The 21,084-nt window shown below is 44.2% G+C and overlaps 1 protein-coding gene across 1 annotated transcript in view; it reads left to right on the top strand.

The window, feature by feature from the left end:
• The window catches only part of TECTA (tectorin alpha), a 244,087-nt gene that overhangs the window by 83,090 nt on the left and 139,913 nt on the right, over nt 1–21,084 (top strand). The gene's annotated exons all lie outside the window — the stretch shown is intronic.

The raw sequence follows: 21,084 nt of genomic DNA, 5'->3' as shown, positions 1-21,084 counted from the left end.
GGAGCTGCACGAATGCTGCATGTTCGGTGATGCACAGTGGTGGCGCACAAGAGTACAATGAGCTTTAGGCCCTAGGCAGTAGCCCAGATTGTCCTCATTATAGCCTGTTCCTGTCTGCAGCAACAGTGCTGGTGTCCTTAGAACACTGGAGGATCCTCTTGTCCTTCCGGTAGGCCGGTGGCCGATCTGCATCTGAGATGAGCTGAGGATCATTACTATCAATACAAAATACCCAGCAGGTGTAAATCACATGTTTGATATAATGTATCATTACTAATACTGAAACTGATGTATATTTTTTATTAGTTTATATATGTCCATATTGTATTATACTACTGAGTTCAGGTTTTAATCAGTGTAATGTAGTGACATACACATTGATTTGTACATGGGCGGCATATGATCCAGAGAGGATTGATGTATATCTGGTGATGTAGTGTCCTCGTCCCCTCCCTTTTTGGCTGGTGATATATACAATTGGCATTTATTGTGCCATTGATGAGGACAAGTAATTGTTTGAAACATGTTGGGTTTGGTTCGATGTTTTATAGTAAAGCTGAAGCACAGCGATCGATCGTGACTTTGTGCTGGATTAAAGGTTACTGTTCTTTGTTGGAAGATCTGGGATGCTCAAAAGCAGAATCTGCATCTGCAGAGGAGTGAAGGAGTTCTGCGAGTACAGTTAGCTGTTTTTCTAGTGATCTGAGAAGCATGAACTTATCTGAATGTTTATTTGATTTGTTCATATTTTACCTTAAGTTGTGAAGAATTATCCAGGATTATTTTTTATTTTTTTTACTGTAGGCATAAGCACTAACAGGCAGGTAGTCAGTAACTACCTGCCTGTCGTAACTGCGACGATCTCTGCCAGCACCGAGTGATCATAGACGGCTCCTTCCAGTGATTCAACGACTTCTGCTGACCTCACATCAACAGAGCAGATGCTTCTCTTCTGCCCTGTTGATGGGGTGTGACCGCCAAAGTCATGCTGATTGACAGCTAGTTGCCCACTGCACAACTGCAGTCACACCGTGTCGACAGAGCAGCCGGAAAAGGAAGAGCTGCTTTGTTGGCGTGGAACAACAAAACCGCCAGCAGTGATCAGTGGGTAGAATAGGCTGGTAGTTGCCTTTATTAGCAATTACCTGGCTGTCAGTGTTTAAGCCCATAGTAAAAAAATAAATAAATAATCCGGGATAACCCCCTTAAGCTTCATATTGATTTGAAGAAGACAGCAAAGCCAGGGCTCCCAACCGTCCTGCATCCAGTGGGACAGTCCCGATTTTGACACTCCGACCCGCTGTCTCGGGCGGGATTTTAGTTTTCCCGCACTGTGAATCAGCCGCCACGCCCACCTGTCATTTCAGAAGGCATCATCACAGGTCCTGAAGCTGAAGTCGCTCCTCTCCTGAATCTGCTCGGGTTGCTCATATATGGCTGTTCTGTGTGCACAAGACCTGTGATGAAGTCACAGCAGGGGAGGAGTCAAGGGTCACATGATCAGGGGCTTCAGTGTATGCAGGACTCTGCTGTGCTGGGTGTCATGGTGCTGGATGAGGGTAAGTTTTTGTGTGGGGTCAGGAGAGGTTTATAGTGTGGATGTAGCAGAGCTGTGTGTGTACGAGGTGTACGGAGCGGAGTCATGTGTGTACGAAGTGTATGGAACGGAGCCGTGTGTATACGAGGTATGTGGAGCGGAGCCATATGTGTATGAGGTGTACGGAGCGGAGCCATGTGTGTACGAGGTGAGCGGAGCCGCGTGTGTACTTGGTGTACGGAGCAGAGCCGTGTGTGTACTTGGTGTACCGAGCAGAGCCGTGTGTGTACTTGGTGTACCGAGCAGAGCCGCGTATTTACGGGGTGTACAGATCAGAGCTGCGTGTGCACGGGGTGTACAAAATGGAGCCCTGTGTGTACGAAGTGTACGGAGCTGAGCCGCGTGTGTACGGGGTGTATGGAGCGAAGCCGCATGAGTACGAGGTGTACGTGTTAGAATCTGTTCAGTTTGCGACTATCCGCCATTTTCTTGTAGTGTTCTGGCTGCTGGTCTTTCTCCCCTGGTGCTGGGTTTGTCTTGGGTCAGGTGATTGTATCACCCTTTATTAACCTGCACCTGTCTCCTATTCCTTGCTGGACAACAGTGTTAATCCGCTTGAAGTCCGGCTTGGAACCTTGCTTTGCCTTCTGTGTGTTTAATTAGTGCAGTTCTGGGACTTCTGGTTCTGCTAGTCTTAGTTTCTGTTTTCAGTTTGTTTCTGCAGCCTTATCTTTGTTTTCTATTATGAGGTGACCCGTTTTTGTACCCAGTCCTTAGATCTTTCATGGACCTCCTTCCCCCTATCTATAGGTCTTCACTTGAGATTACCCTAGGATCGTTGGTGGGTCTATTCACAAGGAATGGGTCACCCATTCCATCATAGGGTATCAGCCTATTCGCAGTGCAGGGTCAGTTTCCCCCCTCCTACCCTACTCCTGTGCTGCAAAACCGTAACAGTACGGAGTGGAGCCACATGAGTACGAGGTTATGAAGCAGAGCCGCATGTGTACAAGGTTTACGGAGTGGAGCCATGTGTGTACGGGGTGTACGGAGCGGAGCCACATGAGTACGAGGTGTACGGAGCAGAGCCGCATGAGTATGAGGTGTATGGAGCAGAGCAGCATGTGTACAAGGTTTACGGAGTGGAACCATGTGTGTACGAGGTGTACGTAGCGTGGCTGTGTGTATACAAGGTGTACGGAGCAGAGCCGCATGTGTACGAGGTTTACAAAGTGGAGCCATTTGTGTACTGATTGGAGCCGTGTGTGTGCGAGGTGTACAGAGCGGAGCCGTGTGTGTATGAGGCATACAAAGTGGAACCGTGTGTGTATGAGATGTGCAGAGCCGTGCGTGTACAAGGTCAATGTATGGTGGGGAGCATTCATACCTCCCAACCGTCCTGGATCCAGCGGGACAGTCCCGATTTTGAGAGTCTGCCCCGCTGTCCCGGCCATGACCTTACTTTACCTGCGGACACAGGATTACACTGCGAAGCCCCGAGAAGCACTTTAAAACTCGCAAGTGACGTTCCTCCAGAAGTGACGTGCTGGAAGTTGACTGGAAATGAGGTAATTTCAGGAAGAGATTGTGACGGAACCATGGAGGCACTTCAGGAAATGCTTCAGATCCATCACGTGTTCTCCTCCTACAGTGAGATCGCCTTGGAATCGGTGATGCCGGCCATGTGAGTGGATCATGATATGTCCTGCACTGTGAGGCTTAGGTGGGCATTACACTAGGAGCCAGGCTGCTATAGTGTCTTTATAGAATCTTTCTTTCTTTCTCTCTCTGTTCTTTCTTTCCCTCTCTAATCTTTCTTTCTTTCTCTCCTTTCTTTTTTTCTCTCTGATATTTTTCTTTCTTTCTCTCTGTTCTTTCTTCATTTCCCCTCTTTCTTTCTTTCTTTCTCTGTTCTTTCTTTCCCCTCTTTCTTTCTCTCTGTTCTTTCTTTCCCCTCTTTCTTTCTCTCTCTGTTCTTTCTTTCTTTCCCTTCTTTCTTTCTTCCTTTTTCTCTCTGTTCTTTCTCTGTTCATTCTTTCTTTCTCTCTCTGTTCATTCTTTCTCTCTCTCTCTGTTCTTCCTTTCTCTTGCTCTCTCTCTGTTCTTTCTTTTTCTCTCTGTTCTTTCTTTCTCTCTCTGTTCTTTCTTTTGCTCTCTGTTCTTTTTCTTTCCCCTCTTTCTTTTTCTCTGCTCTTCCTTTCTCTCTCCCTGTACCTTCTTTCACTCTTGTCTTTCTTTCTCTCTCTCTGTTCTTCCTTTCTCTCTTATTTCTTTCTTTCCTCTCTTTCTTTCTCTCTCTGTTCTTTCTTTACTCTTTTTCTCTCTCTCTGTTCTTTCTTTCTCTCTCTGTTCTTTCTTTCCCCTCTTTCTTTCTCTCTCTGATCTTTCGATCTTTCTCTCTCTGTTCTTTCTTTCTTTTCCTCAGTACCAGTCAGTGTGCCCATAGTACCAGCCATTGAACCCTCAGTACCAGTCAGTATGATCAGCAGTGCTAAATGGGTGTGATTGGGGCGTGGATATGGGTGTGACTAATTGTGAAATGGGTGTGGTCAGGGGCATTGCCTAAAATTTGCCACGCTGCACGCGCTGCAGCCTTTGTCCCTCTTTCCCTTCTTCAAAAGTTGTATGAGGTATGGCAAAGGTAATGTATCTTTGTAACATAGAAATGAATGACTAAATATTCAGTATATACAACAACCACCCTGGCACTAACTATAAGAAAAATGTCATGCATTTGTACTGAAAAGAAAATACTCCCATCTCTATAACATATAAAGAATATTTTTCTTTCTGTGCACATTTGAGTCACTTTCATAAAAATATAGCTTATTATGAGAATTTAAGATACAATGAGGGAGCAATAGTGCGGAGCTATAGTAATAAATCTTATCATGAACGAATCATTTCTGCTCACATAGACTTTTGAAGTTTCTTCTAATGCTTTCTGACAACTCTCAGAAGTTATTTGAGAGAGTACAGGCTAATGTAATTGACCCCTGTAATCTGCTGCTGCTGCAGAGCACTCACATGGAACTGGAAATCCTAGTCATTCTACTTGGTAATTATTGGAAAGCCTTACAGGTGTCATCTAGTAATGAGCGAACGTGCCTGGTGATACTCGGATATCACTCGTGTATCTGTGTGCATGGATGTGCTCAACAATCGTCGAGCATTGGTTGGTGCTCTGACTGAATGCTTGAATCCCCTTCACACATATTTGGCACCAGTTCCTCTGCCAATAACCATGCAGGGATTGCCATGATCGGCACACTGACACCATTGCACAGCTCAAGCATAGTTCTGATTTGAGGGAGAGCGCAATTGTCCAGGCCTGTGTGTGCAATAATGAATTAATGCTGTAATGTAGAGTTGAGCGAAACGGGTCAGTCAAATTCAAAAATTGCCAACTTCGACGATCGAAACCCGACCATAGCGTGAGGTCGGCCATGAGGTCGCCGAGCCGAGCGCCAAAGTCGCGTTTCAAATAATGCTTCCAACTCATTTTCTCAGCCAATGATTGAGGACGCACACTGTGGGCAACACGATGACTTGGGCAGTGGCCACCACCATCTTAGAGAAGGGCATTGAAGTGATTGGCTGGCTTTGTGTGGCGTCACAGTGGGTATAAAAGGCCGTGACCGCCGACCGCCATCTTACTTCTGCCGATCTTACAATAGGGAGAGGTGCTGCTGCTGATGCTGAATAAGGAGAGCGTTAGGCAGGGAAGAAGAAAAAAAAATTGCTTCTGCGCTTTTCACTGTACAGTTAGTGTGCAGTGAAAGGGGAGGCTTTTTGTTGTGTGCAGCAGCGCTGGTGGCGATTAGGCTGCCTTTTAAGGCTACCTGCAAGCTGAATTGCTGTGTGCACACTGCTGTTCAAACTGCTTTTTTCAAAGCACTCCAACTTTTATTATTTTTTTCTGGTGAGTTACCGAGCGTTTATTTTTTCACATACCGTATAGCAGTGTACGCTCCTCACACACTACCATGTACCGGCTGGTATCACGGACAAATAGAAGCTGTGTGTGACTCTGGAAAAACAAGCCGAGGAGATTTTCCATTTTTCCAGACCTAAACCGTATAGAGCTATCCGCTTTTCAAACAGTTTTGTATATCTGCTGTTGATTACGGTCAAAAATAGACAGAGACAGTCTGTGTCAGTCCACATACAAATATACGGAGATTGACAATTTTCCAAACAGACCCCGTATAGCGGTGTACGCTCCTCACACACTACCGTATGCCACCTTGTATCACGGACAAATAGAAGCTATTTGTGTGTGACTATGGAAAAACAAGCCAAGGAGATTTTCCATTTTTCCAGACCTACACCTTAGAGAGCTGTCCGCTTTTCAAACAGTTTTGTATATCTGCTGTTTGATAACAGTCAAAAATAGACAGAGACAGCGTGTGTCAGTCCGTATAAAAAAAGACGGAGATTGACAGTTTTCCATACAGACATCGTATAGAGCTGTGCGATTCTCAAACAGTATTGTATATCTGCCATTCGCATTAGTCACATCTATACAGAGTCAGCGTGTGTGTGTGACACTCCGTAAATACATATACAGAGATTGTTAGTTGCACAAAAAACGAATACAGCTGTACACTTCTGATACAGTTCCGTATATCTGCTTGTTGGCTTACGGTCAAATACATACTGTGAGAGTGTCTGTGACTAATAAAATATATACGTAGATTTAATTTTTTTAATACACCTTACACAGCTGGACGCTCCTCATACAGTACCATCTCTCTGCTGGTATTTTTGGTATATTTTCCCAAACATGAGGAAGTATAGTGGAAGAGGCCGTGGACGTGGGCATGGGGGGCGCAGCTGGTACTGATGGTGGTGGTGCATCGGCTGGTTCTGGCAAAAGCACAGTAGCAGCTAAGGCAGGAGGTATTGAGCCTGCGTCATCATCTGGCCCAAGAAGGCCTGTAAGGTTCCCTTTTCTTGGAGTAGGAAAACCGCTTTTAAAGCCGGAGCATCAGGAACAGGTTTTGGCGTACATTGCCGAAGTAGCCACCAGCTCTATTGCCTCCTCTTCTGAACGTTCGAAACCTGCAAGCACGGAGTCGTCAGTGCAGGGTTCTGGTCAGGAAAAACACCTTTCTTTGTGTCCTTCACCCCCACCAAAAGTTAAGGATGCGGCAGCCCACACTTCAGATTACTCTATGGAGCTCTTTTCACATACCATGCCAGGGTTATCCAGTCAAATCCTGAATTCCCCAGTCCAAGATGAATCTGACATGGAGTGCACTGATGCACAGCCACTGCTACATGATTCTGCTGGTACATTGACCCACAGCACTACATTGCCCTCGCAGTCTACTGAGCCAGAATCTGACCCTGATGAAACTCAGGTGCCCCTTCCCGCATACTATACCACCTTACACGGTGACACAGAGGAAGGTAAAGAGGAAGGTGCAGATGACTTTGAAGAGGAGCTGATGGATGACCCAGTTCTTGACCTGGATTGGCATCCATTGGAGGAGGAGGGTGGCGCTGGGAATAGTTGAGATAAGGAGAAGGATCCACAGCAGGCATTGACATCGCAGCAGCAATTATCTGGCAGGCCCGTAGCTGTCCAAAAACGTGGAACAAAAACTAAAAGAGATGCAGGACAGCTTGGCCAGACGGTCAACTTAGCACAGCGTGCAAGGCCAGAAAATGTATGCCATAGTAGGAAGAGTGCAGTGTGGCACTTCTTTGTCCAAAATCCTACTGATGAGGCAAAGGTTACCTGTAAGAAGTGCGGAAGGACCTTTAGCCGCGGTAAACAACTCAGAAATTTGAATACTAGTTGCATGCTTAGACATTTAATCAACATGCACTTGCAAGCGTGGACAGACTACTAAACCTCAGGTAGTACATGTGCACCTGCTCCGACTGAAGGTAGCCAGCAACGCTCCATCGCTTCCCCCACTGTAAGACCACCGCAACCGTTAAGCACACCACCAGCACTAAATGTGGAGGTGTCGTCACAAGGCCAAAGCACTCAGGGAATCACAATGGTTTTGCAACACAACACTGAATCTAGGCCATCACCACCAATACCATCACTAACCCCCTCTCACTCCATCCGGTCCACCGCTACTTCCCCCATATGCAGCTCTCCAGTCCAGCTCACCCTACCAGACACTCTGAGTAGGACAAGAAAGTACTCATCCTCTCATCCGCATACACTGGCTTTGAACGCCTACATTGCCAAACTGATCTCATTAGAGATGATGCACTTCCGTTTGGTTGAAAGCAAAGCTTTCTGAGAGCTCATGGCCTACGCTGTCCCACGCTATGATCTACCCAGTCGGCACTTCTTTTCTCGAAAAGCCATCCCTGCTCTCCACCTGCATGTGAAAGACCGCATTGTCCATGCACTCAAACAATCAGTGAGTGGAAAGGTGCACCTCACAACAGATGCAAGGTCCAGTAGGCATGGCCAGGGCCATTACGTGTCCATCACTGCGCACTGGGTTAATGTGGTGGATGCAGGCACCACAGGGGACAGCGGCGGTGGAACAGTGCTGCCTAGCCCATGGTATAGGAAACAGTTGGCTGTAGGCTTTCAATCCTCCTCCTCCATAAGCAAAATCTCGTCCACAGAGCACAGTTGCACGAGTACTCCATCCGCAGCTGGCAGTGTTGCACACGAGGTGTCCCACTATCAAACAGCCAGTGGTAAGGGTCAGCAGGCTGTGTTAAAGATGATGTCTTCGGGCGACAACAGACAAACTGAGGAGGTACTGGCCGACTACTTGCAGCTACAAACTGAGTCATGGCTGAGCAGTCTACATTTTGAGACAGGCAATGTAGTCAGTGATAACGGCCGTAATTTTGTGGCAGCCATAGCCCGTGCAAAACTCACACACATACCTTGCCTGGCTCACACTTTGAACCTGGTGGTGCAGTGCTTCCTTATAATTATCCGGAGTTAACATCCCTGCTACATAAGGTGCGAAGACTGTGCTCGCACATCCATCACTCAAACGTCCACTCCACTCGTATGCATAAGCTGCAGCGATCGCTCCACCTCCCCAAGCACCGCCTAATCGTAGACGTTGCAACAAGGTGGAACTCCACCCTGCACATGGTCGAGAGACTGTGCGAACAGAGGCAGGCTGTAATGCATTTGAGGAAGGATATACGGGCAGGCAGTTTGAGGGAAGACATGGAATTGTCTGGTGTGCAGTGGTCAAAGCTGAAAGACCTCTGTAAGGTCCTTCAGTGTTTTGAGGAATGCACACAGCTGGTAAGTGTAGATGACGCCATCATAAGCATGAGCATCCCACTTATGCGTCTGCTCATGCAAAGTTTGATGCACATTAAGGATCAGGAATCTGCAGCGGAGGAGGAAGAGGAGGGAAGCCTTGATGACAGTCAGCCATTGACTGGTCAGGGAACTGTCCTGGACAAGGTGGTGGAAGAAGAGGAAGAGGAGGAGGAGTAGGATGAGGGGGATGATTATTTTGGGCAGGAGGATGCTTCTCAGGGGGCAAGAGAAAATGTTGGCATTCCAAGGTCAGGTACAGTGTTTGTGCGTGACTGTAGGGATGTGGATTTGCCAGAAAGTGCTCCTCCACCCACCACTGCCAGTGCATCATTGACACCTGGAACATTGGCCCACATGTGCTATTATGCCTTGTGGATCCTAAAAAGGGACCCCCGCATTGCCAAAATGATGAGGGATGATGACTACTGGCTGGCCAGCATCCTCGATCCATGCTACAAAGGCAAATTATACAATATCATGCCACAGGAGAACCTAGAGATAATATTGGCTAACAAACAAGCAACTCTGGTAAACCATTTGTTTGAGGCTTTCCCAGCACACAGCAGCGGTGCAGGTTCTCCCACAAGCCGTAGTGGGCACAATGGAAGAGGTGTTCGTGGTACACACAGCTGAAGTGACGTTGGAGACAGGGGTTTAATGACCATGTTGTGGAATGATTTCTCAAGTACCGCTCACACGACTGCTAATACAGCATCGATTAAAAGTTACAGGAGACAGCAGTTGTCAACTATGGTTACAAACTACTTCTCCCATATCGATGTTCTCCCTCACAGGTCATTCCCCTTTGACTATTGGGCCTCTAAACTGGACACCTGGCCTGAATTCACACAATATGCCTTACAGGAGCTCGCTTGCCCTGCTGCTAGTGTGTTATCTGAAAGAGTCTTCAGTGCTGCTGGATCAATCCTGACAGAAAAAAGGACCCAAAATGTTGATGATCTAACCTTCATTAAAATGAACCATGCATGGGTTTCAAAGGATTTTGTCCCACCTTCCCCTGATGACACATAGGTTGCCATAAAACTGCCTCGCTTTTGTCCTCCTCTTCGGACTTGCCCAATTCCGCCCTTTGCAGCAGCTGAATGTCCAGCCAACACATCAACATATGCCATTTTTTAAACCTCCCTAACTGGGCTGCCCCCCCAAGGGCTGGGGTCAACACCTGGCGCACCCGGGCAAGTGCCGTTGCTCTTAACAGGTGGATGGGCCCACTGATGGCCGACGGCACTGGCACAGGGCCCCTCATAGTACAATACAGTGTCTCTGACGGTGGGGGGCCCACTCGCCGTCAGACACACCAGCGTACTATGAGGGGCCGTGTGCCAGTACCATCGACCACAAGTGTGCCCCCTCTGCTTGGTCATGGCCACAGCACTTGCAAGTTGCAATACTTACCTCTCCCTGCTCCACGGCTGTGTAGTTTGGGCAGTTAAATCCTTCACAGGGATGGCCACTAGAAATTTAGTGTATTGATCGATGATGGTCTGTCCTGCTGGTCTCTACTTTCAGATGATCAATGGCTACCATTTGTAATGGACGTCAACTTACAAGCGGATGCAGTGGTGCTTTATGATCACCTTTCACAGTTGTGATAGTCACAGACGTGTGACAATCCTGCCACCATTTTTCAATGTCTCCTCTCATGTCAATCCAAAAGAATCGCCTACGGCCTGTGGCTTCTGTCTTTTGCATTCCAAAATGACCAGACACATCATGATAGGCAGTGAGGACCATGTCTACATCTCTCCCTGTGATCACAATTTGATGGAGACGAGTAACGGTGATGTGATCCACGCTACTGCGATAAAGAATCCTTTCTTCACAAAGAACCGTTTTCGCTGTCTCCACAGACACAGTAATTGAGGGTCTGCATCGCCTCTGCAACATCTACTGGGAGGTTTTCCCATGATGAGTAATTCCTAAATTTCTGCTAACACTCGACTTTCCGTCTGTACTTGTATCCATGTAGTTTCCAGTCGCAGAGAGTCTGGACTGGCTTACTGAGATTGAAATATATATGAAGATTTAAAAATACCACAACACTGTATACTGGTGTACGCTTCGACTACCTTTCCCTTTTTCTATTTTTTCTACTTTTTAAATTCTGGTGTAATACATAGTGAGCCTGTGAGTGTCTGTGTCTGACTCCGAAAGTGTAGACAGAAATTAACAATTACCCCCAGACTGGATACACCTGGTATGTGCTGATACAGTACCTTTGTTAAAAATTTTGTATTACGGTATCATCCATAGTGAGTGAGCGTGTGTGGTTTACGCCTTCTATATATACTGTGAATCGGAGATACCAATTTTTACCCTATACTCGATACAGCTTGTATCTTGCTATACAGTACCTTTCTTCGACATTTAGTATTACGGTTAAATCCATACTGAGTAAGCGTCTGAGAGTGACTACGGGACTATGTATACAGAGATTTCAATTGTACCCTATAATATATATGCTTGCTATCTTGTTATCCAGTACCTTTTTTACAACATTTTTTATTATGGTCAAACCCAGACTGAGTGAGCATCTGAGGGTGACTCCAGAAATATATACCGAGATTTAAAATTTGTCCAACACTGTATACAGCTGTACGCTTCTGATAACCTTTTTAGCTATTTAGATTCTGGTGTAATCCATAATGAGCCTGTGAACGTCTGTCTGTTACGCCGGCAATATATTTGGAGCTTTAAGATTACCCCAACACTGTATACAGCTGTACGCTTGTTTTACATTACCCAGTTACAGCTTTTCATATTCTTGTGTAATCCATACTGGGCCTGAGAGCGTTTGTGTCTGCCTCCTGAAATGTATATGGAGATTCAGAATGTTTACTCTATACTATATATACCTTGTATCTGGTGATACTGTACCCTTTTTCAACTTTTTATTTTATTGGGTAATCCATACTGAGCGTGTGAGCGTCTGTGTATGACTCATGAAATATAGACTGTATAGAGCTGTACGCTTCTGATACAGTACCATATATCTGCTGGTATTTTGGGTCCATTTTCCAAAACATGAGGAAGTATGGTGGAAGAGGACGCGGATGTGGGTGTGGGGGGGCCACCTGGTACTGATGGTGGTGGTGTATCTGCTGGTAGTGCCAAAAACACAATAGCAGCTAAGGCAGGAGGTGTTGAGCCTGCGTCATGGTGTAGCTCTGGAAGGCCTGTAAGACTCCATTTTCTGGGAGTAGGTACACTGCTTTTAAAGCCGGAGCATCAGGAACTGTTTTTGGCTTACATTGCTGAAACATCCTCCAGCTCCTCCTCTTCTGAAGTTTAAAAAATTGCAAGCACTGAGTCGTAACTGTAGGCTTCTGGTCAGGAGCAACCCCTTTCCTTGTGTCCTTCACCCACACCAAAAGTGAAGGATGCAGCAGCACACACTTCAGATTACTCCATGGAGATCTTTTCACATACCATGCCCGGGTTAATTAAAAATGGGGCCCATCATATACTGGAGCATTCCAAATGGGGGACATCAGACACTGGAGCAGCATTTACGGGGCCCATCATACACTGGAGCATCATCCATGAGGCCCATCATATATGGAGCATTATAAATGGGGCAGATCAGACACTGGAGCAGCATCTATGGGGCACATTATACACTGGAGCATTAGAAATGGGGCCCATTATATATGGAGCATTATTTGGGCCCATAACACACTGGAGCATCGTCCACAGTGACCATCATGTACTGTAGCATTATGTGGAGCTCATCATATACTGTATGGAACATTATATGTGACCAATTATTCTGTATGGAGAAATATATGGGGCTCATTATTCTTTATGGCGCACAATGTGGCGGCCATAACACTGTATGGAGTAATACACTGTCCTGTTCTTGAGCTATTGTACAATTTAAAATAGATAAGTCATGTCATGTAAGCAGTGAAGTATTTGTCATTGTACTATACCGATATTTCTGTGCCGTATCGGAGCATCATGAGTTGTGGTATATGTTAAAGGAGCGCACTGACACTCTTTGGCCCAGGGCACACGAAAACCTGCAGCCAGCCCTACCCCCCCCCAATTTTAGCCAAATAACCCCCAGTTTTCAATGCGTAACTATTATTATGAAGTAAATTAAAGTTGACAAGCTTCAGTAATAAGAATTGATATTTTTGGCATTGAAATGGGCACTGTAGGTGTGTTTACTGTCCTCCACTCCCTGCCGACTTTGCTTCCCCATTGACATGCATTGGGTTTCGTGTTTCAGTCGGCCTCCGACTTTTCGCTATAGTCGGCCGATTTCGTTGGACCCGACTTTTGCGAAAGACGGGTTTCATGAAACCCGACTCGACCCTAAAAAAGGCAAAGTCGCTCATCTCTACTGTAATGTGTTACACTAATGCATTATCTGCTGGTTGATGCCTGTTATAAAAGTTCATTTTGTCATAATGTCTTTTGAATGTGATGATATTGGGGATAAGTGGAAGTGACACTGACACAGGGTCAGGGAAGAGTTAAAAAGTTACATCCAGAACTTGCAGACACAATTACCAGTTAAATGAGATGCAGAACCTTCCCATTTGGGGAGTGGCTTAAAGGAGTTGTCCCCTTTCATAAAATCATGCTCCCTAGGTGCAGTTTGTAAAAAAAAAAAAAATGTGGGTTGCTCAGCATACCTGGGTCCAGTGCTCAGCTTCTGCACTGCTCTCAGTGTTTGGTATTTGCGGTGCCACTGATGTCACGATACCACAGCACCCAATCACTGAGCCCCCAAAGAGTTGCAGAGCTCACTGATTGGATGCTGTGCTGACAATGTGACATCATCGCTGCGGACAATACCAGACATCAGGAACAGAGACTCATTGTTGGACCTGGGACAGTCAGTAAAGCACGGTTTGTTTGGTTTTCTTGTAACAAACTCCACCTGGGAGCAAGAGTTTCTGAAAGGGTACTACCGCCAGAGCCAGAGTGCCAATAGTTGAACTTGACATTTAGCGCACCTCGAAAACTGCTGATGAAAGCAGGTTTGATGTTCCAAGGCTGCCATTATCTTTGATGCAGTTTCATACCGAGAACCTTGCTAAAGTTCATTGTAATGTATGGCAGGCAAATGATGACATTCAAGCAAAGATATTGAAGACAATAAAATCTGCAAATTGTCTTTAGTGCTAATGATGAGTGTGTGTGTGTTCATCTCTAGACCTAAAACAATGGCCCCAACCTACCAAGACCAGCAATTTTCTTGCGATCCTGTTGAGAGGATGAGACTCCATGCGCCTCGCCACAAATCTTATTTTAAATGGAGACCGGAGAAGGATTTCTGACGTAAATGACATCACAGTTCATCATGAATTAGACAAGCCGTGGCATCACGCCCTCAAGTCGCCCAAGTCCAGGCCAAGCTCTGCCTACTTTGCCACAACTGGCCAACTGGCTTAGAAATGCCAAAACTTACAAAATTCCCAAAAGTGTTGTGACTTTCATAGCTTTCTAATCCAGAATTCTGGCATTAAAACTTTGATTAATCGGGACCAATGAGTTTATGCATAATTGCAAACCAATGTGCCAAATTAAAGCAATTCTCTAAATTAGAGAAGGTAAAATTGCCCCCACTATTATAAGAAAGTAATAACAATTTCTATAAATTGTTTCAATGAAATTACTGCTGCCCATGATAGTGCTCCCATTTTTAAGAGGGTAGGTATCAAAGGTAGGAAAGATCACACTCAATGGACACTATCAGACTAATCTGTCTGTAATATGGAGAAATCTTGTATACTACACATATAAATCCACTGTCTCCTTTGATAAATACTATTTTTTTTTACTATCTTTTTATTTCATGAGAAAAAAAGGGAAGACACATAAACATGTCCACAGAGATGGGCAAAATGTTCATCATTTGTCATCATTACAAAATAAGTCTCATTTTTTTAACATTTAAAATATTACAGCATACTTGGACAGATCATCATGTATCAAATATACAAAAATTTTGAAGTCCCCAAGATTCCCCCTAGATCTTCCAAATTGTAACATGATGTGCCTCTAAAGGCCTTCATCAGTTGTGTGATTTCTGTCTGTATATAGCTATGTTCAATAAATGTTCTCCATGTTATAAAAAAAATTTCCTGTATTTTACTCCTTTAAGTTTTCTGTGTCAATTTTGTCTAATAGCAATAGTGATTTCAAAGTATCAATTATTTCTGGCATGTTAGGTACTTGTCTTTCTAACCAGTGTCTAAGGCCTCTTTCAGACATCCGGTGTCAGGGGTCCGGCGGCCTGCGGCGAATAGCCGGGCCGCCGGATCCGGCCTGCAGCGGTGACACCGGATGTACATGCGGCCCCTGATGCGGCTTGGAGGACATTTAAAGGAGCCGCAGCACCGGGGGTCGAGAGAGCCAGCCGGAGAGAGATCGGGAGGCGAGAGAGCAGCCAGAGAGACAGCGGGGGACAAGAGAGCAGCCAAAGAGACAGCGGGGGACGAGAGAGCAGCCGAAGAGAGAGCGGGGGACGAGAGAGCAGCCGAAGAGAGAGCGGGGGACGAGAGAGCAGCCAGAGAGACAGCGGGGGACGAGAGAGCAGCCAGAGAGACAGAGGGGGACGAGAGAGCCAGCCAAAGAAAGGTATGGAGCGTATGGAGAGAGAGAGAGAGAGAGAGAGAAGGGGAGGGGAGAGAGAGAGAGATGCGCGCCGGGCACTTGTGGGGTTAAAACTCATAGTGCCCGGGCATGCGCAGTTGAAAAAGCCGGTCCGGCGCTGCAAAAAAACGTTGCAGCCAACGTTTTTTGCAGACGCCGGACGGCGCATGTTTGCCGTATCCGGCAAAACCCGGAGGCGCCGCATGTCCATCCGGCATGATGCGGCGATCATTATATTCTATGTGAAAAAACCGGATCCAATTCCGGATCCGGTTTACACAAATTTCGCCGCATCATGCCGGATTTAAAAAAACGGATGTGTGAAAGTAGCCTTAGAATACTTTTTTTTTTACTACTAAAAGAACTAAATGCACATTATCTGGTACAACACAAACTTTTGCTTTGTTTTTACTCTTCAATTTGATAAAATGAAAATAAACAGGATTGCAGGGTTTTGGGAATTTCCATATTTTTTGGAATATGTATAATTGCATCTTCCCATGCTTCTTGAATGTATGGACACTCCCATACACTATGTAATAAATTATCTTTCTGTAGATTACATTTCAGACAGCTGTTAAGCAAATGAGCAAGAGCACTTTTGTATGAAAAATTAAAGGTGTATATCACGCAATGCATCTATTTGAAGTGCATTTCTCTCCATTGTTCATTTATCATTATTTTTCTAATATTTGCCCAACCTAACATTATTTTTTTGTATAAGTCTTCATCTGCTGTTATCCTCTCCCATGATTCTGGTTTTCCAGAGGACTTGTGTTTATGTTCTAATATAGTTACTGTATATACAGGTGCTTCTCACTAAATTAGAATATCATCAAAAAAATTAATTTATTTCAGTTTTTCAATACAAAAATTTCAGTTCAATACAAAAAGTGAAACTCAGATATTATGTAGATTCATTACAACTAGAGTGATCTATTTCACGTGTTTATTTCTGTGAATATTGATGATTATGGCTTACAGCCAATGAAAACCCAAAAGTCATTACACAGGTCTGCAAAAAAAAAATTTTTCAAGAGCTGTTTTGGTTATTCCACGTAATCTTTATGTTTTTGAGTGCGCTGAATCTGAAAATGACCTCTATTTTGTCATAGGACATCACATTTTCTGACAATTTAAGTAACTATGTTAAATAAGACAATACCTCAAAATAAATGAAAATAGACTCATAAAATTAATTTTTTATTACAAATGTTTCAGGAAAATCATTTTTTTAATGCAATGAGCTCACTAACACACACTAAAATCGATTCTTCTTCCCTGTGAGGCTTCTCTAGGTACATTTACGCTTGTGAGATGCATCTGTAATGTCTCTTTGAAGCGTCCAACAGTAGTCTGCCATCACTATAATGCTCCATCTTCCCTGGTATCTTCTTTCCATCTCTTTAATGTCCTGGTGGAATCATTCACCTCGCTCTTCACTCACAGCTCCCAAATTTTCAGGAAAGTTGTCAAGGTGGTAATGGAGGAAATGCACTTTCAAACTCATAAGGCAACCTAAAGCTTGAAATGCTTTCAGTATTCGTCCGACTAATTTTTTTGTAGTCAGGGTCTTTGTTATTGCCTAAAAATTTCTCTACGACCTCTTCAAATGCAATCCACCCTTCTTTTTGAGGATGCGTCATGGTATTGATAAACTCTTGATCAGCTATAAGCCTTCTAATGTCTGGTCCGACGAACACACCTTCCTTCAATTTTGCCTCCGAGAGGCCTGGAAACTTGGTGACCAAGTATTTGAAGCATTCTCCATCTTTTGGAAGTGATTTTTCAAATTGCTTCATCAATCCCAATTTGATGTGGAGAGGTGGTAGAAGAACTTTATGGGAGGAACCAAAGTTTATCAGAGGACATTTTTTTCACCAACTGTGAGCACCCTCGGCTGCCAATTCTTCTTGGTCCAGTGATTTTGTCGGTCTCGACTGTCCCATAGACACAGAAAACAAGAGTATTTGGTATACCCAGCTTGTTGCCCGAGCAGCATGCACAAGACTTTCAAATCCCCGCACACTTGCCAACCGTGGTCTTCATATTTAAGTTTCCGAAGAACCAATTCCAAGTTCTCATAGGTTTACTTGAGGTGTACGGAATGACCTACAGGGATGGAAGCATAAAAACCGCCGTTGTGGAGTAAAACTGCTTTGAGACTTCTTTTTGAAGAATCTATAAAAAGACGCCATTGCGCTGAATCATATTGGATTTTGAATTGACCCATCAAACCTTCGACATCGATGCAATAAACCAACTTATCTTCCTGGGCAAAGTAAGGAACGAACGCATCTTCACGATGTCTGAACCATGAAAAAGACACTCCTGGCAACAATAAATTCTTGCTTTTGATTCAAGTATCTTACCAAATCATTCATCTCCTCCTGGGAAAACAATTTTGGTCTTGTATCATCTTCAAAGTCAGAACTTGATTCATCATCTGGTTCAGGTATGACTCAACCTTCATCGGTGCTAGTTATCTCTTCCAAGGTAGCAGGGGCCTTGGGTACTGGTATATCTGTGCCATGGGGGATGGGATAAATTGGTGAGTGAATATTGGGGTATGAAATGGAATGCTTCCATTTTGAATTATACCCTTTCACATCACATGAACAAATGTAACAATCGTCACTATGGTTCTTTTGCTCTCGCCATACCATAGGAATCCCATAACGGAAAGCTTTTTTCTTACCCTTGAACCAAATTCGGAGGTCCTCAACACACCGTTTGCACACTTTATGAGGCACCCAAGCTTTATCTTGATCTCCAAGCTTTAGTCCGAAATATGCGAAGTATATTTTTTTCACAAAGTCTGTAATATTCAGCTGTTGCTTCAACACTGTATATTCACTATAAATGTAGCAGAAACTGTCAGGCGAATTAATACACTTCCGCTGAGCCATAATGCTAATTTTGGGAAACACGGTTGAATATGACGAGCTAACAAGAACTGAGATTAAAAAGTGTGAACAGGCGAGAACCAAGATAAAACAATTGAAACAAGCCCGGGCATTTTAGAGCCCGCTCGTTCAGCTTGCAACATGTTGATGCTGGTTTCATTAGCTCATTCTGCAAGTTCTTTTCTTTGAAAGTTATATTTTTTTAGCATTGTATATCTTCAATGCATTGATGTGAATTAATTAACAGTAATTTTGACTTTCAAAACCCTAAGATAAAAGAAAACAAAAATTGCGAAAAATTTACTAAATTTGAAGAGAATTTTGCATTTTGTGGCAAATCCTGACGTCCAGGATTTTTTTCAATATTTTTTCCGTTTTCAGCACACCAAAATACATGGAAATTAGATGAAAATAATCAAACAACTTTTTAGTCACAGACCTGTGAATTATCTCAGTAAATTAGAATACTTTATAACACCAGCTTGAAAAATTGGCCTTTTCTTAACAATCCTTTCAAGACTGCGGTTATCCCGGTTGCTTGTGCACCTTTTTTTACAACACTTTTTCTTTCCACTCACCTTTCCATTAACCCCTTAACGACCAGGGGTATTTTTGGTTTTACATTTTCATTTTTCCCTCTCCTTCTTTCCAGAGCCATAACTTTTTTAATTTTCCATTTATATGGCCATGTGAGGGCTTATTTTTTGCGGGACGAGTTGTACTTTTAAATGACATCATTGGTTTTACCATATCGTGTACTCGAAAACGGGAAAAAAATTCCAAGTGTGGTGAAATTGCAAAAAAAAGTGCAATCCCACACTTGTTTTTTGCTTGGCTTTTTTGTTAGGTTCACTAGATGCTAAATCTGACCTACCATTATGATTCTCCAGGTCATTACGAGTTCATAGACACCAAACATGTCTATGTCCTCTTTTATCTAAGTGGTGAAAAAAAATTCCAAAGTTTGCTAAAAAAAAAAAAAAAAAAATTTGCGCAATTTTCCGAGACCCGTAGCGTCTCCATTTTTCATGATCTGGGGTTGGGTGAGGGCTTATTTTTTCCGTGCCGGACTGACGTTTTTAATGACACCACTTTTGTGCAGATACATTCTTTTGATCGCCCGTTATTGCATTTTAATGCAATGTCTTGGTGACCAAAAAAACGTAATTCTGGCATTTTGAATTGTTTTCTCGCTACGCCGTTTAGCGATCGGGTTAATGCTTTTTTTTTATCGATAGATCGGGCGATTCTGAACGCGGCGATACCTAATATGTGTATGTGGGATTTTTTTTTTACTGTTTTATTTTGATTGGGGCGAAAGGGGGGTGATTTGAACTTTTAGGGTTTTTTAATTTTTTTTATTTTTAAACATTTTTTTTTTTTTAATTTTGGCATGCTTCAATAGCCTCCATAGGAGGCTAGAAGCACGCGCAACCCGATTGGCTCTGCTACATATGGGCGATGAGCAGATCGCCCATATGTAGCAGATTTACTGCTGTGCTTTCAGCGCCGACCACCGGGTGGCGCTGAAAGCCTTATGCCTGGAACAACCATAGAGGTATGAGACCTCTGGTTGTCCAGGCAACGTGACGCCGACCCCCGATCACGTGACGGGGGTCGGCGATGACGTCATTTCCGGCCCGGCGGCCGGAAATTCTATTTAAATGCCCGCTGTCAGCTTTGACAGCGGCATTTAACTAGTTAATAGGCGCGGGCGGATGGCGATTCCGCTCGCGCCTATTGCGGGCACATGTCTGCTGTTCATAACAGCTGACATGTCCCGGCTTTGATGCGGGCTCAGCGCCAGAGCCCTCATCAAAGCAGGGGAAATGTCTGATGACGGACTGTGTCCGTCATTGGACATTAAGGGGTTAATATGCTTGGATACAGCACTCTGTGAACAGCCAGCTTATTTAGCACTGACCTTTTGTGGCTTACCCTCCTTGTGGAGTGTGTCAATGACTGCCTTCTGGACATCAGTCAAGTCAGCAGTCTTCACCATGATTGAGGAGCTCCTGAAACAGAATAAGGAACCTTTATAAACACTTAGGCTATGTGCACATGCTGCGGATTGGTCTGCGGATTTTTTATCTGTGGAACCGCAGGTAATACCGCAGGTAAAATGACCTGCGGTTTTACCTGTGGATTGGCCTGCGGTTTTCCCTGCGGTTTATCATCTCTACAATAGAGGAGATGGTCCGTAGCAGAATCCGCAGAAAAGAACTGCCATGTCATTTCTTTCTGCGGATTCAAAACCGCAGCTTTTCCGCAGTTAAAAATCCGCAGCATGTGCACAGCAGAATGTAAAATCCCATAGGATAACATGCTACTGTACACTGTCTGCAGAACTGCTGCAGTTCTGATGCTGCCAAAACTGCAGCAAAAACCGCAGCGTGTGCACATAGCCTTAGGAAGCCGTTGCAGATGTATTTGGTTAATTATTCTAATTTACTGAGATAATGACTTTTAGGTTTTCATTGGCTGTAAGCCATAAACATCGACATTAACAGAAATAAACAATTGAAATAGATCACTCTGTAATGACTCTATATAATATATGAGTTTCACTTTTTGTATTGAAGAACTGAAATAAATTAACTTTTTGATGATATCCTAATTTTGTGAGAAGCGTCTGTATGTTGGATAATGAATCCAGATTTGATTCCCTATCAATTAAAGTGTCAAAATTGTTTATTTTCTCCACTCTTCCTAAGTCTGTTATCAAGGATTTGTAGTGG

Source organism: Dendrobates tinctorius, unplaced genomic scaffold, assembly GCF_039654945.1.
Source record: "Dendrobates tinctorius isolate UK_male_01 unplaced genomic scaffold, ASM3965494v1 ptg000303l, whole genome shotgun sequence".
NCBI lineage: Eukaryota > Metazoa > Chordata > Amphibia > Anura > Dendrobatidae > Dendrobates > Dendrobates tinctorius.
This window is presented reverse-complemented; position numbering and strand designations above follow the sequence as displayed.